This window comes from Podarcis pityusensis (assembly GCF_964106645.2).
Source record: "Podarcis pityusensis genome assembly, chromosome: 2".
NCBI classification, from domain to species: domain Eukaryota; kingdom Metazoa; phylum Chordata; class Lepidosauria; order Squamata; family Lacertidae; genus Podarcis; species Podarcis pityusensis.
Window position 1 is genome coordinate 87398654 of NC_138029.1, and position 17634 is coordinate 87416287.

Genomic DNA, 17634 nt, shown 5'->3' on the forward strand with positions numbered 1-17634 from the left:
ACGGTGGAATCCAGCTTTCGCCTTGCTCTGTGGTAAGCCCACATTGCCATAGCAACCCAGTGTTGCTCCACACCTTCAGAACAGACTACCATGGCTTGCAAAGCACACTGAGATGAATGAAGCCTGTTTAAAAGAAGGGAAGAAGAGAAGGGCAGGGTAAGACACAAGTCAGATTAATGGCTGGAATACAATCAAAAACAAAAGTTAAAATGAAAATGTTAATCATTTAAAAGAGGGCCTTGGTGGAATTGCTTGCTTTATGGCTTAGAATAAAAAATAGAAGCAGGGAAAGAAGTAGAAGTCTCTATAAGAATAATTTAGTGTCTGGTGTAATGAGCTTCCTTTTTCTTTGGTAGTTCACTGTGCTGCCTTATCACTTACCCGGTGATTGACTGAGTCCTCTCCTTGCTTGTTCCTGCTAAGCAGCAATTCACCATCTGGCAGTCATAATTTCTTTTTTATCCTATATTCCTTTGTAATTAGGAAATAAGTTACGTCCCACCCTGCTTGGGAAGAAAGAAACATGTCTGGCATATTATTTACAGATGACACTCTAAGGAGGTGGAGCCATTTTGTTAATGATGGGTGGCAGTGCTTTTTTCTAGAAAAAGAGGTGGCAGAACTCACCATGAACACCTCCCTTGTTCTCTTAGAATGGCAATGGTGACCACCTGAGAGGAGACAGAACCCATCTGAGAGGTGCCAGAACTGAGTTTCTGCAAGTTCTAGCTGACAAAAGCCCTGATTTGTGGGGAGTTTGAGCCCTGTCCTGAGAGCACAGTGACCCATACCCTAAAGAAACATACATTCCTATCTGGCTTCTAGGAAAAGTATTTATATGTGATTTTAATTAACACCTAAGTTTGGATTGTTACTGCTTTTTTTTTTTTTTAAGGGTGCAGTGTGGTTTTAATCTATGCTTTTATATGGCATTATATTTTGCTGTTATTCTCTTACACACTGCCATGTGAGGGTGACATTCCATGAAGGGCAGTTTTGAAATAGTTTAATAAATTAATTTATTTCTGCTTATTTAAAAGAGTTATACAGGTCACCTTTAGGAGTGAAATTAACACAAAGGATATCTTCTCAAGTGGCCCCCCAAGTTACGAATTGCTGCTACTGCTACTTACTACAAGTATTTAACATTTAATAATAATAAAAAATGCATGCAGCTGAATAAAACATGGAAGCAGAAGAGGGCTATAACTCAGTGGCAGAGGACATCCTTTGCAGGCAACAGGCTTCAGTTTCAAATTCTGGCATCTCCAGGCATGGCAGAAGAAGAACTCTGGAGAGCCACTGCCAGTCAGTTTAGGCAGGGCCAGCCAAAGGCATATTGGCATCTGAGAGGGACCCCAGCATGGTGACCCCTTCCCCATGGGGTGAGGAAAGAACCACATCAGGAACAAGGGGGAAAGAAAGTTTGACATTGGGATCTGCTGTCCTGGTGGATCCTGCCACCTGATGCCTCACCTGGCCTCATGGGCCGGCCCTGAGTGTAGGCAACACTGTGTTAGATGGATCAAAGGTCTGACTCAGTCTAATACAGCTTCTTATATTCCTACTAATCATGGTCTCTGCTCCTTGTATGATTGCTATCAGAGGGTTCTTCACACATTATGGGAGATAAAAGCAATTTATTAAACATTACTTGTTTATTTATAAGATTTCTAACCTGCCCTTCACCATAATGTCCCAAGGTGGATTACAGTCATAAAATAGACAACTGGAAGAACAGATAAAGGTGTTAGCAATTATGAAACAAGTATAACACCATTCTAAATGGAACAGAACAATATGAATTTTACCAAAAGAAGTGGGTCCCACAAAATAAAAGACATTAACTGTCAACAGGGCTGTCTTAAGCATATGCGGCGCCGGGGTGCAAAGATCCACCTGGTGCCCCCCCCCAGTTGCCCAATCCCAGGCGCGCAGGAGGGCAGAGCTGGCCGGCCACCTCAGCGTCTCGCTGGCTTGGTCACCCCCGAACTTGCAGCGCAGCAGAGCGGCCTGCCGCGGCGCTCCAACCAATGGGCGGGCACTTCCCTGGACACAACTCTCAGCCCCAGACTTTCGGCCTGGCGCCCCTGAGTGCCCTGCACCTGGGTGCCCCGCACCCCTAGCACCTATGGGTAAGACGGCCCTGACTGTCAAAGGCCAGCATGTGGTGAAAACTGTACAAGGAAGGTGCAAGATGCAACTATGTGGGTGGGGGGAGTTGCACAATTTAGCAGCTGCCACAGAGAAAGCCCTTTTCTGAGCCATTGTTCCCCACATTTGTGAGGGTGGCGGAATACCAAGAGAGCCCCTCTGCAGATCTTAACACCCAAGAAAGCCAGTAGGGATGGAGATGATCTTTCAGACACGTGAATGTGGCAGAACCAACTAGTGGACTCTTGAAGCACATGCAGAACTCATGTTCTATCATATATTCCTCCCCATCTAGAAATACCAATTGATGCACCTTTCTTCTGTCACCTGTTTTACTGAGATTTGTCAGTGGCAGCACCCATGCTATGGGATTCCCTTCCCAGAGACATCTCTTTGGCTCCTTCACTTGCTATTTCACCAAGAATTAAAGATCCTTTTTTCAGGTGGCCTTTTCTCCTGCCTAACAACTTTTTTGTGTATGTATTTTGAAATCTTGGCAGATGGTTTTTAATTGGTTTTAACTGCTGCAATGTTGCTTTTTGCACACTTTGTATTGCCCCCCCCCCATTTTCAGCATTTCTCACTTGTTCTACCATGAGGCTTTACAGTTTTATTCTTGTTCAATCATATGTTGTCTTGTATATACTGTTGAAAAATATATCAATAGGTGAAATCAGTGCACTTGCACACATGTTTGCTTCCCTGTTATTATAGATGTGTAATGTGGGGGTGGAAGAAAGGATTTGAAAAAGGAACAGAGATGAATGGGTTAACTACAGCATGGTTAACTGTGCTGACAGGTATGGCTAAAGCAAAGTAAAAAAAAAAAAGTGAGTGAAACTCAAGAAGGAAGATTTTAAAAGAGGTATCCTAAGGGATAAAGATGAGGAGGCCATTGTAGGCATAGAGAACAGTGGCAGAAGACAAAAATCAAAAGTAAAAGCAGGAAGCAAGGGAGGTGGTGGCTAATTAATTCCTGGGCTTATCTTGGGCCCTAAAAGAAGCCAAACTCAGAACACCAGAAGCTCTTCTCTGGATATGTCCTGAATTATAATGCTGTGATTTGTGGCGCATATGTAATGCGACTGAGAATCCATTTATTTGGGGTATGAGCTCAAGAGACTCACATTGAAGTTAAATTTCAGAGACAATTCTCAACAAGTTAAGAACAAAACTATAAGTGACTTATTGGTAGATATGTGTAAATATTAGGAATGTTGGGAAATTACTATGAGAACAGAAACAGGAGTGGAAATTGCTAGTGTTCCCTTGTTCGTCCCATCTCTGAAATGGAAATCAGTCCAGTGAATACAACTGGCATTTTGTTGCTGCTGTTGCTTCTAGTGTACAAATGATACACAACTAATTATGTTTGCCTCCATTTGCCTTGCATTGTCCTTGCATGGAAATGAATGGGGCGGAATCACATAATGACCTAAGGTATAACATCGGTGTAAATTATGAACTAGATTACGTAAATTACATTATTTTGTCACGGCGGAAAGCGAGATGAATAACATAGCTTCTGAAGTAAGGCCCCTAGTAAATGCAAAAGTCTTAACTGTTAAAAGCATACTGTGCATTAGCCTTACATAAAGGAACAGCAACAAGGTCAGGATATCTGCCTGGAGATATTCAGACTATTTTAGAATCAGAAGTGGTCCAAGGTGAAGCAGGCTAGCTCCAAGGCTTTGAAGCTGCTTTAGCACTTGGGAGGACGTTGGTACCTGTTCCCCCCAATCACCACCCCCAGAATCCCCCCAATTCTCTATAAATAGAAATTTCCAGGCAGAGAGGAAAGGGGAATCCTGAAGAGGAGTATGGTTCTTTAATGGACAACTCTGACGGACAGAATTACTTCATTAAGACGGCCCTTTTGTTTCAAATCACAGTGCTTTGGGGAGGATGTAGAAAGACTTTGACTTCAGTACAGACTGAGCAGAAAACAAAGTAAGTTGTTTTTAAAAGCTTCAATTACACTTTTTAAAATTCATCACTCCCTAAACCCTGTGTCTATCCTCCTGAAATTTTGCACAGAACCTACCTAAAGGCACCTCTGTATTGTATGTCCCTACTCATGCAAATTCTGAGAGCTCCCATGCATGCAGAGTTACAATTCCTACAGTTCCTTGAGTAGAGCAATTGATAGTTAAAATACTTTGAGAAGTGTAGCTGTGTGAGGGGACTTGGAGCCTCCTAATACCTCTCAGCACCCTTAACAAACTACAGTTCCAATGATTCTTTTGTCATGCATGACTGTTAGAAGTAGAATAGCGCTTTGAAGGTTTGGTGTAGTTGTAGCCTAAGAGTGCGGAATAAAAAGGAGGAAATTTGTGACCCACCACATTGGGATGTGAGTTTGGTGGGAACAGAGGACAGGCCCTTGACTGTAGGAGTCCAGCCCTCCATCGCTGCCTACTTTTAGAACGGCAGTAAAAATGTTTGGCTCTGCATAGCTTTCAATAGTTTCAACGATGCTTTGATTTTGCTCCTCATGGTTCTAAGATATTTTCCGGTCTGTCCTTCATCTGGCTTATTGTTTTAAAATGGCTTTCTTCTTCATGTATTTCAACTATTTATGTTCAACTTTTCATTGGGGCAAAAACCCACCCAAGTAGTTTACAAGTAAATCAAAAGTAAACACTGTGTAGAAAACAATAAAACTGATAGTGCATCAAAATCCATACGATGGGATTCTATTCTTCAATACCTGCAGAAGTTCAACACCTACTAAGGCACCCATCCCTCAATCAGGCTACACCTGCGCACATTCCTCCACTTAAACCCACCCACACCCATAAACACAATTTCTCTCACTCTTAACGGTTGCCTTTAACGTCTTCACTTTTACGCATTGCATTTGGGGGCTTTGTTAAGACCAAAAGATGGTTTATAAATATTTTTTTATAAACGAATAAATTCATTTAAAAAACTAAAGCAAGGATGACGAGAAATGTAATACATTTAAGAACACACACACACCCGTTTTATGCTACCTTCTCTCAGAGAACAAAGCAACTCCCTAGAAATTCATGGCTTTTGTGACAGAAACTGTAAGTAGGTGGCAGGGGAGGGGGAAAAAAGAATTCTAAAGAGGGAAATAGCTTTGTCTTGTCTCTTCAGTTACTGCAGAAAGAAACATTTCAGAGTCGGATCTCCGTTACACGTAGCTCACAGAACCAAAATTCCTGGATAGCTGAAATTTCCTATGTGACCTCTACATACTGCCATGATCAGTGTTAGCCTATCTCGGCATCTGATTATCCAAATGTTTTGGCTCTCCCTAGGGCCGTTTAGTTAAATGAGGCAGCACAGTATTTAAAAATGTACAACAGTGGAAGGAAACTGGTTAAAAAAAGCTAATAAACACCCACTCAACCATCCCACATCATCATCTTCTGCTACACTTCACCTCCAGTCATAACAGTGTGTTTTACGCTTACGCCTACAGCTCCCAGTTGGGGACACCAGCTGTAGCTTGCTTGCGCTCCTCTAAGCCACAAAGCAGAGAGGCCCCGGCACAGCCGCGCAGAGCGCATTCTCCATAGCCCCGAGAACTACGACTGCCAATCTGTGCGGCATGCTGACAGAACGGGGTTCGTGCGCCGTGAAGAATAAATGAAATAATTACAAGGCACCCACAGCACGGGAGGATTCCCAACTGTTAAGTCACTGAACAAATGAGCTGTTTGGGGCTCACTTCTTTCCAGCAAGCCTTCAGTGTGTGGGGCAGGGATTATGTTCTTGTTGAAATCTCTGCAGTACAGTAGTGACCCCATAAGGTGTGTGGTGTACAGAGGCTCTAGACCACCTGCCAAATCTGCAAGACCATCATATACAGTAATTTTGTCATGCATTCTCTTTTCTCTGACAGATATGCGCCATGTCTGAATTTCCCAGAGACATGCACTGACATAGTGTTATCGGTTTTGCATGTCCTATGCATCCTGACTTCCTGCTATGTTCTGGAGTGCTTCTGGCTGCTTTGCCATGAAGAGTCCTCATCGCCAGTTGTAGACTTTTCTGTGCTAGCTACTGTTTGTTCTCTCTCTCCCTCCCTCCCTCAGCACTTCAGTTGTTTATGTTTAAGAGCAGAGTGGTAATGTAAAGGCTCTCCTACTGCTGGTGTGCACTTTTGGTTTATTACAGTTTCTCGAATGATTGCTCTCCAAAGTGGAACTTTGTGGATGTTTCCAGAAACACGGGCTTACCATATATAAATGTCACTGTTAGCAGAGCGGACCGAGGTGACAGATGGAATTGCTTTGCTTTGTGTGCGCTCCCTCTCGTCCACATCTGTTTGGGATATTCTCTGGATGTAAGATTTAAGTGGTAAGCTTACATATGGAACTACATCATATGGCATTATTACTAGCTTTTTAATTTTTTTTAATCTTGCTGCATTATGGCAGGTAATGTAAAAAAGCATGTGTGAGAGCAGGGCCACAAAGCATAAAACGAAAGCAGAGACTGAAAGGCAAATGGCTGAACTGGGAGAGCCCCACAAAATGTATTTTGCACAAGGCCCTACAATGAAGAATGGCTGCCATTGCTGCATCGGGTGTTAATGGATCATTCAGGCACTCCTGTTGTAAGCCACATCTGAACCAGAAATTTAAAGCATTATTATACCACTTCAACAGTCATGGCTCCCTCCAATGAATCTTGGGAACTGTAGTTTGGGAAGAGTGTTGAGATTTGTTAGGAGGCCCCTATTCTCCTCACAAAGCTGCAAAGCTGGATTTCCTGTGAAAAGAGAGTTACTATTGAACCACTGTGAGAGCTATATAGTGCGGATGTGGCCTTAGAAAGGAAGAGAAAGTATTTTCTCTCAGAAGAGGCTGCGTGTTGTCTGGGGCCTTACTCTGAAGCACCTTAAACTTAGGTGATGGAGTGACGGTTGAAACTGGTTGGAGCAGTGAGGAACAGCAGCGTGCACACAGAACTTGCACACAACGCCACCCGAGAAAGCACACACACAGACATAGAGGTTGAGTTCTTGCATAATTGTCATACTGTGTCACATAGGTGCCAACTCCCTGAGTAAGCACCCACAAAATTCCCCATGAAGAGGCTGGGTACCCACAAATTTCAGTGCCAGAGACATGGCCCCAGGCACCCATGGTTGCGGGGACAAGTTGGCACTCCTGCTGTGTCATTTTGTAATGGGTGGAGGTAAATACTTCCAGAGCTACTGTTTGGCCTAGAAGGGGAACTGCTAGTTATAGCCCTCCACAACTTCCCTCCTGAGGAAATAGCAGCTTTAGGGAGGGGAGGGGTGTTGGAAAAACAGTTTGAAGAGAAAAGTCAATCCCACTTCCTTCACTGTAGTCTCAAACTGGATAGGGAGCTCCTGGAATCCCCCCCCCCCCAAAATATTAAATGAATCCAAATGTGATCATACATTTCACATGTTGCCCTTAAAGTAAATCATCTCAGATGTAGAAGTGAAGTGTGCCTCTGGGAAAGAAGTGTGCTTCACCCAACACTCTCTCTGAACAAGGAAGACAGAAAGCTGTTAGCTAGAGTAACCAGAATGCCACTCTTTAACGTGGACAAATGCTCTTTTGACTTTAATGGCTCACTGGCCCAGGAGTATAGCCTTTTCTGTCCATTGATAAGTACAACCAGTGTGATGTCCAACCTGGACTGGCAGGAGAGAGAAGCCATGCCATGAAGCTCTGTAAGCAACCTTGGAGGAGAAACCACTTCATTTCCTAGCAGAGCATTCCCAAGTAAAGGAAGCTGGTCAAGTTTACACCAGTTTAAGTTGCAGTGATGTAAATTACCCTACTCCAAACTCCATTTGGGAGAAGTGTACTGCTTGCTGAGCCAACCTGAGCCTTGCAGAAGGAAAGCAAGGCTCTGAAACAGAATTTGACTTACACCACCCTTTTTTACTAGTGTAAATTCCCCTGAGTTACCAGGTCATGTGTCTGAACTGAAATTGGTTTGGAATAGGTGTAAGTCTCCCACCTCCTACATGCCCAGCTTTTGGACTTAAGTGAAAGTTCTTCTGGGTGAGCCAGCATAACCCGGTTGAGATAGCTACACTGGTCTAGCCCCATCTGAACCAAGACAGCCCAAGATCTGCCTATTCCAAGCTCTCACCCCAGTGATTCTTTGGTTTGAACTGTGCTGTAACCTACTTCAAAAAAAAAAAAAAAAAAAAAACTGTTAAAATAACAGCATAATTTCCATATGTACCACCCAAGAACCTTGGATACAAATATGATAGATAAATAAAACATACACCTCCTGTATTTATTCCATCAAATAACTAGTAGAAGAGAGTCTTTCCCACTTGGAACAATACAAAAAAAAATGCCCATGTGCAAAAATTGTGCATTTTCTTTTTCCTGCTTTTGCATCCTGTTTCCAGATTAATCTTATGCAGAGTTAATTGAAATTAGCGGGCTTAGGTGCACCTAATTCTCCATAGGATGGCAGCCTTAATAGGGTATTTATGAGCATCAGTTCATCTGCACTTTCTGAAAGAGCAAATGAAAGAGTTATTTCTACATATAAATGTGTGCATATCATATTTTTAATCTATGAAAGGACAAGTAGCATATCATAGGAAGCAGGGCATCTGCTTGATACAGTGACCAAATATGAATATGCAGAGACATAGAGGGAATTTATTACAGAGTTAAAATGAAAAAAAATCCTTCCAGTAGCACCTTTAAGACCAACTAAGTTAGTTCTTGGTTAGTTCTAAGTTAGTTCTTGGTAGTTAGTGCTACTGGAAGGATTTTTTTTATTTTGACTATGGCAGACCAACACGGCTACCTATCTGTAACTAGAGTTAAAATGAGAAAGTGTCAAAATAAAGAAAGGAAAGAAATCCATATTTTGAATCTGAGAACATTTGAGTTCTGACTGGTTTTGTTTTGGGGAGGGGGTGTTTTAACCATTGTGTGTAACACACGCACACATACCATAGCTGTCAACTTTTCCCTTTTCTTGTGAGGAATCCTATTCAGAATAAGGGAATTTCCCTTAAAAAAAGGGAAAAGTTGACAGCTATGACACACACCCCAGTCAACTTTTGAAAAATCAAAGGCGTAAATTTTGAATTCTGCAATCCAATATGCTAATCTGACATGCTCTTCCTTGCCTCTTTGTGCTCTGACAGGTAGCAGCCTATAGGACACCAGCCATTTACCAGCAACCGAAGCAATGAGTAACGGATTCATAGGACCGATCAAATCATAATAATCCCACCACAGTTAAGAATCTAAGCACCCTGCCAGATGAGACCTAAGGGCTATCTAGTCCAGCATCCTATTTCCCATAGTGGTCTCTGAAAGAGCCAAGCAAGATAGGAAGGCAATAGCCCTTCTGCTGCTCTCATTTCCCAACAGATGGCATTGAGAGGTATGTGGCCCCTGATCCTGGCCATTGAGGGGTATATCCTGGGGAGAGGTGGTGTGATTGGCATATAGCCTGGGGAGAGTCTCAAAGGCCAGTCAAGGAGACCTGGAGGCCAATGGAGCCCTCCAGGTCTCTGAGGTTCCTCACCTCTGAACGATATGGTGTATGAAGAAGTACTTCCTTCTCTCTGTCCTGAACTTCCCATCAATCATCTTTATTGGATGAGCTCAGCTCCTAGTACTATGAGAGAGGAAGAAAAACCTCTCTGGAGGAAATGAAATAGGTGCATTCACACCATTAAGGGGTATTTTCAAGCTCATGTCCAGTTGTAGACTAGCACAACTTTAGCAAAGTGTTACTGGAATTAGATTTGCATGATTTGGTATATTTATATTTTAAAATTAGTATTATATTACTTCATAGAAACAGTATATTGAACCATTTAGGTATACACAATCATATATATATATATATATATATATATATATATATATATATAATTGATAATAATTTATTATTTATACCTCACCCATCTGGCTGGGTTTCCCATATAAATGCCTGTCCCATATCTGTTTCTACAGGCCCAGCAGGTGCTGTAACTCCCTAATGGTGAAAAACTCTGGAAACTCTGTGACACCCCTAGTTGTTTTATTTCAAACGTTTATGAGCAGATTTGTCAATAAAAATAATATACCAAGTGACATACCCAAAATAACAAATAAAGGTAGCAGGAACAAGAAATAATTACCACCTCGTAAAATGTCATAAAATTTAAGAGCAGAAGTAAAACACATTTTAAAATAATAAAATACAATTAAATAGCGCTAAGACAATAAAATTAAAGAACTATTAAGAGCCATTTAAGGCACCAGTGAGCAAATCCGTTTTATGAAAGTCTATGGAATGCTGAATGAGTTGGTGTCTCCCAGGACACTCTTCAAAGAGTGACAAGGTCTTCTCTTTGGTCACCACCTGCCTGGTTTCACCCGGCAAAGGAAACCTGAAGGATCTCTGGTGCAGATCTTAAACTCCAAGCAAGTTCATACAGGAGAATGCTGTGTTCCAAGGTCTGCAAATCTTAGCAGGATCTGGACTCACACTACACTTAGTAGAGCTATAGGTTTATTTCAGAGTTTCTTCCTTGCATAGGAGTGCTTTTTAAGTTTTTCTGTACAGTCATATTTATACAGTCTAACACTTTCTCCCAAAACTTAGTGAGAATTGGACACTGTAAGAATGTATCTTTCAAAGAGGCATTATCCTTATTACTTCTCCAAGAATGAGCTGCGTTAGACAGTCCTTCTCTATACAAATTCAACGGAGTTGTCCAATAGATTCCAAATATTATTTTCTGTTGAGATCCACCGATACCTTTGCTACAGAAGCTAAGAGACTGTTCCACTGTCTAGGTAGTAGAGAACATCCAATTCTTTATTCCAATCGTTTCTTAAAGTCTGTATATCAAACTTACTAATTAATAACAAATAGGAAATGATTGCTTTTTTTTCCCCTTTCAAAAGACTTGACCACTTGTTCTAATATCTCCTGTGTCTCAGAAGCTGAGAATGTAGGAAAAGCATGGAAGCCAAATTTGATTAATAGAATACCTGGCCTCTAGTGGGCGGGGCTTTTATGCTGTACTCTAGAATTGGCCCCTCCCTTCAGGTTGTCAGTTAAAAAAGGATAACTGTCACTTACCTCAAGATGTTTCATTTCTCTTAGTATGTTACTATGTTACATTTTTCTACTATTAAAGCTTTGTGTGTGTGTGTGTGTGTGTGTGTGTGTGTGTTTACTTCGCAGGATGAAAAGACAAACTCTGCTAAAGAAGAAGGTGGAATATCTTACACTGGATCAGTGAGGAGATATTTCCCTGGCAGGAGGACTGGTTTTTAGTCACCTCCCCACCCACAAGAGAGAAAGCTGCTGGTCCAAACACTGTTGTTACAAGATGTTGTAGCTGCAGTTATCGCCATTGGGATGCATCTGATCATGATATTTATTTCTTAAAACACTGTACATATAAAATTCATCTTCCTCATCCATCAGTTGATCCAAAGTCAATATGCCCGCTTCCACCTAATTTATCCATATTACCAGGGACTTCTGGGTTGGCGCCTCTGGCAATGGCGGATTTCCTCCGATCGGGAGGAATCTGCTCCATGGAAAACAGGGTCTGAACCGCCACGGCGAGGCGGAGACCCATCAAAAACCACAGGTGGGAGAAGCCTGTGGACGTGGGATTCGGCTGGCACCTTTGCGCCCCCCCTACTCGCGGGGAACCCCGGTTTCGGGGATCCGGAGCAACGTGGGGTGAGTGGCGTGGTGCTTTGAATCGACTGCTTCTTTCACGGAGTGAAGCCGCATTGCTGTTGCTGGAGAGCGCTGACTTTTCCTTGTGGACAATTGGATTTTTAACAACTGCCCGTGAGTAGAACAGAAAATTGGATTAAGAAATTTTTTAATTTGGCATTGAAGCGGGAAGGTCTAAACAGGAAGTCCGCCTTCCGCTTTTGTAGATAGATTGAAGCAAAGACGCGGCAAGCTAGAGTTTAGAAAGTTGTCTGTAAAGGACCAAAATTCCATCATTTAAAATTACTGAACCCCCCTTGGAAGCAGGAGAAGAGGGGGGAACCTTTTTTTAGACTGTTTAAACCTGCAGAAGAGAGAGTAAAGAAAGGCAATTTTCCACCGTCTTGAACCTGGGAGCGGGGTGTCAGGATAGACGTTCTGGGGAAATTCATTGACTATGGACAAATGTTTTTGACAGATAGTTAAAAGAAGAGAAACATATTGATTCCATTGTTCCCCTTCGCATTTAAAAGGAACAAAATATTGACAAAATATCCGAAAAAGGAAAACTTTGTTGCTAGATCTGCTTTTTTTTTTTTTTTTTTAAAAAGGATGGATACAAATAGAAATTGTCTCCCCTAGAGGGAGCTTGTGAAACTGTTATTAAAAGCGAACTGGGAAGCTTTGCAGCTGTAATAGATTAAGATCGTGGGACCAGACTTCGACCTTGAACAAGAATGTACTCGGAGTCTCTGGTGCTTGCCTTTTGCAAGACAAGTGCTTTATTGGAACAGTTACATGAGAAGATGGATTTGATTACTGTTGTGATTTTGGACAGGCAGTGGGTAACTATATAGAACCCACTCAGGAATTAATCCAGGAATGTGCTTTGACAGATGAGATGAAGGAGGAGGTTGTTGCCGGACCTCGGGTGGCAGAGATGGAGGGAGCTGTGGCCCAGCAGGAACATGAGTTGTTGGATTTGACGAATGAACCTGGAAGGGGTCAGATTTGGAGAGATGGAGTCCTGTTTGGCTTGGAGATGGGGGGCTGGATGGACCCCCCTATGCAGGGATGTTTTGATTTTTATTTTTATTTTTCAAGTCTGGCTTTGGGCTGGGGGGAGCTCGGAGTTGTGGGGGCCTTTAACTTTGGAGGGGCCTTGAAACATGCCTTCAAATACCATGTGGATTTCAGTGTTGACTATGGAAAAGGGGCCAACTTGTAGAGAAGGGACAAAAATATTGTCAAGCTGGAGTCTCCCTGAGTGAAAGGAGCAGAAGACAAAGCAAAGTACAGGTATAAATATGAAGAAGACCTGCGGAAGGGACATGGAAGAGACTTAAGAGCCTCGGACATAAGGTCACCAGGTTGATGGACTAGATGGATGGGATAGAAAGGACTGACAAAACCCGAGACCAGGAAGAAGAGACGATGGATGAAGATTGGAAGAAAGTTTTTAAAATTCATTTAGAAAAGTATTGTAAAATTAATGAGTATTAGGAAAATGTTGGAATGAAATTATTGGGCTTTAGCAGAAATGTTAAAAAGAATTATGTAAGAATATGTAATAGTTAGGAGAATTTGGTATAAATAAGTTCTAAGTTTTAAGTTTTAGGATTTTTTATGGTAAGATAAGGTTAAAATAGATTGAGGTAATTTAATGACAGAATATTGTGAAAGATGGAAAGGATTTGCTGAGATAATTAATAACTAGAATACAAAGAAGGGAGGTGTGAGGAGGTCGATGAAATAAGGTAATGACAGTTAAGGATTTGGGAATATTGGATTTGTTTTTAAATTTTTTGTTTATTTTTGCTTTTTGATTTTGATGTACTGTGTGTTTTGTTTTTTCTTTTTGACTTTGGTTTTTATTGATTTGTATTGTTTAATTGTTACTTTTATCTACTTTTTTCTTTCCTTTTTTCTTTCTCTTGTTTTTTCCTTCTTATTTCTTTGTAACCTTAAAATTCTCAATAAATATCATTTAAAAAATAATAATTATCCATATTACCATCTTTTCCCACAGTTTTTAAAATTGGGTTTCTCCATGAAGTTAATTTAGTATGGAGAAATGGATCAAATTTGTTTTTATTAGGCATTATATTCCATATCTTTCTAATGGACTTGTTTCAAGAGTCTCCCAAATTCTCAAATATTTTTATCCTAATCTTTGGTCCAACCAACCAAAGGTGTTGTATGTGTATAGTCTAAAGTTGCCCAAGTTAGATAGTTAGCATCAGATATAGGTTTCCAATATTTTATACTTGACAATAAGTAAACATGATGGTATGGCTCAAAATCTGAAATACCAAATTCATCTTCATTCATTTGTAGTTGCATTTTTGGCAGGGTATTTTTGGAGTCATTGAACCCCAAAGAAATTTCTTGAACAAACAAACATTTTTTTAAAAAATATGCTCTTTTGCAATGCTGCCTTTAATTACAATGACAATATTATAAAATAATTAGAAGAATAAAGCCCAGCAGCCAAGTTTATTCATTATAAGTTAGGAGGAATAATAATATCAAAAAGCCCTCTGACTAGACAGCATCTCAGTACTATAGGTTGAGGAGTATGACTTGTCAGCCATGCATGTAGTCTGAGCCTAGAGCAATCAAGTCCTGACCTCCATTACACAAAGAGTTCACACAGTAGACTAAGTGTTTCCAAATTATTTGTATAGAAACACAAAGATGGATTTGCTAAAGCCACACTTGGAGTGATCTCCCAGACATCCTTCCTGCTCGGTTACATGGTGGAAAAGAGAGAGAGAGTTTTGATATAATTCGCTTGCTGGATGAACTCAGAGGCTGTGAAAACGGACGAAGGATTAACATCGGATTGATTTATGGGAACCACCTGGACTAATTAAGAAAGCAGGGCAAATGTGAGATTATGGCAATCCTCCGACCTCAGAGCATGGGAAGTCAAACAAAGATTTATGATTTGGCTTAATATTTGGACTGTTTGATGATTTTACAATTCAGAATGTCTTTAATGTGGCCTTTATTGGATTGTTAAACTGGAAAACTTAATAAATATTATTATTTTTTAAAAGAAAAGACGAGAGAGAGAGAGAGAGAGAGAGAGAGAGAGAGAGAGAAGCAAAGAAACTTGACTTCCTTCCTTCCAAGGTGAGGGATGTGCCCTAGTTAAGTCTAGGAAAACAGCTTCTCTATGGTCTTAACTAGAGCTAAGCATGCTGGTTATATGAGGCTGATTTATCTCACAACTAAGTGGTGACATGATAGAAGTGCATAACATGCATAGCATGGAGAAAGTGGATAGAGAGAACTTTTTCTCTCTTATAACTCATGGACATCCAATGAAGCTGAATGTTGTAAGATTCAGGATAGATAAAAGAAAGCATTTCTTCATGTAGTGCAGGCTTCCTCAAACTCAGCCCTCCAGATGTTTTAAGACTACAATTCCCACCATCCCTGACCACTGGTCCTGCTAGCTAGGGTGATAATAGCTATGTTCTGCCTCCACTATCAGAGACAATATGGTTCTGAATACTAGTTGCTGGAAACCCTAGGAGGGGAGAGTGCCCTTACGCTCAGGTTGTGCTAGTGGACTTCTCTAGGAACTAGATGGGTCATTTTCCTGACCCAGCAGGCTCTTCTTATGTTCTTATGTGTGTATTATGTATGTCTTCCAACTTGGATAGCTTCATACCACAATACCTTTGCTAATATATGCACAGCTTCAAATTTCTGATTATTGCATTTTGAAAGTGGATCTGTGTCATACAGTGGTACCTCGGGTTAAGTACTTAATTTGTTCTGGAGGTCCGTTCTTAACCTGAAACTGTTCCTAACCCGAAGCACCACTTTAGTTAATGGGGCCTCCTGCTGATGCCACGCCGCTGGAGCACAATTTCTGTTCTCATCCTGAAGCAAAGTTCTTAACCTGAGGTACTATTTCTGGGTTAGCGGAGTCTGTAACCTGAAGCATATGTAACCCGAGGTACCACTGTACTCTGCAAAATACCCAAGTGCGGGGCATTTGTGGAGGGCAGTTGGCTGGCCACCAAATCCTTTATAAACAGCTGGTCCCCCTTCTCCCTGCTTGCTTTCTGCACTATTCTGAGGAACCGATCTTTCATGAAGAAGCAAAGTACATGTCAAAGGTTGTGTAACTGTACATGTAGGGCATCATGATATTGTTTACGATTTAGCTGGCATCTTTATAGATCAGAAATATGGCTGGTCTTTCATACCCTTCATGAAGCAGAAGCCAGAAGACGTATGATGCTTTTAGAACGATGAGAATGAGAAGGCATCTGTAAGAAGATTCACAGACAGGAAAAATAGGCAACAGGCAACCAGCCCCCCATGGAGTCTCTAGATAAGTAGTTTAATTGCCAGACTGCATTGCTTGGAAGGAGAAGGAAATCTAAGCTAAATTAAAAGATTAGAGAGAGACATTTTTTTCATCAAGTGGCAACAAATAGAAGAAATGGTCGTCTGCTCAGGAGAAAATAAGAAGAAAGGAGCTGTGAATGTTGCAAAAATACATCCATTAGGCCTGTGTTATCAAAACGTGCCTGTGCCCCTGTATCCAGCCGTACATTTCCATAGCAACAAGGCCTTGTCAACAGAGAAGAAAGTGTTTTTGTCAGGGATAGGCCCAAACACATAAAAGCCATTTCTATCTGGGAGCAGTACAATCCTCTTAAATCAATACAGCACACGTAGTAATTGCACTCACCATTTCTCCCATAAATCTTCACTTTTACCCCTTTCATTTCCTGCAACTTGTCATCGTATGAACTAGAGCTGGTTTTACCTGCTTTCTGCAGTTTTGATTGCCCCTTACCGTCTTCCATAGTAAACAGGTTCTACGTTTGGAAGATAAGCCATTTCCTCCATGCCTAGATAGAAATGTTGTGTAGAATAGTTCCAAGCTGGAGGTCTTCACTTTATTGTCTTCCTGGTGTTTCTTTGAAGACCAACGGCACCAGTTCTAGCTCCTAAAAGTGCTAGTGGTGGAACTCACCTGTACTGGAATGCAAGTACCGACTCTGGGTTATATTCAGGGCTGCAGCTCTGATTGCACAAGACTCCCATGCACACAATGGAACTTCCTCTTCCTCTACAGTCAAAGGTGGATTTAGGGGAGCAGGGCCTTGGGGACACCACAATGAAGATTTAGAATAGAGCATGAGAGGTGGGGGGGGCACTGAATTTTGGTACCACACAGATAGATTCCAAGGTCTGCCACTGTCCTCTGACCAAAAAGCTACAATTTAGTTTCCAATTAAGGTTTCAGATGAAGGTTTCTTGAGAAACATATCCTATTGATATGAAAACCAGTAATAAGACACTTCTTCCTTTGAGGGCCCTAATATATATAGGCAATTTCTGATGTGTTGCAAATAACATAAATACCATAAGAACCAAACCTGGTTGCTTCTGCTGGGAGCTTAAAAAGTATGTTTTAAAGTATCTGATATTTAATCAGATTTCCCCTAGAATGGTGGCTGTTGTTTTGAGACTTGGATCAGTTATTATCAGCTTTTCAGCATTCAGTACCATTGGCAGCCTGTAAAGGATAAGAATTAGAGGAGATATAATGATTATGACAGGAACACTAACAAGACAATATCTTGCATCTCAGAGAGCCCCACATTTTGACAGATGGAAATGAAAATGTTAATTTGGAAGTGAAGTAGAAAGAAATAATTCCTAACACACATACTCAGTGTGGTTCAAAGAGAATGAGATGCGGGGGAAGGACACATTGTTCTAACCGACAATGCTTTTTTTTGAGGTGGGGGGACTGCCGGCCCAGAAATGTATCAT

At 41.3% G+C, this 17634-nt stretch overlaps 2 long non-coding RNA genes across 3 annotated transcripts in view; one reads left to right on the forward strand and one right to left on the reverse strand.

Annotated features, from left to right (window-relative positions):
- LOC308472264 overlaps window positions 1–17634 on the forward strand; it is a 19023-nt gene continuing 1389 nt past the window's right edge. The window contains exons 1-5 of one of the 2 annotated variants that reach the window (XR_013983387.1): window positions 4–156; window positions 4047–4104; window positions 6304–6486; window positions 9293–9534; window positions 11335–11792. This is a non-coding gene — a long non-coding RNA (uncharacterized lncRNA). Of the gene's footprint in view, window positions 157–4046; window positions 4105–6303; window positions 6487–9292; window positions 9535–11334; window positions 11793–17634 lie in introns of those variants that run through there. The other variant, XR_013983386.1, reaches the window with a different exon arrangement.
- LOC308472276 overlaps window positions 14978–17634 on the reverse strand; it is a 20250-nt gene continuing 17593 nt past the window's right edge. The window contains exon 4 of the long non-coding RNA XR_013983400.1: window positions 14978–17374. This is a non-coding gene — a long non-coding RNA (uncharacterized lncRNA). The remainder of the gene's footprint in view (window positions 17375–17634) is intronic.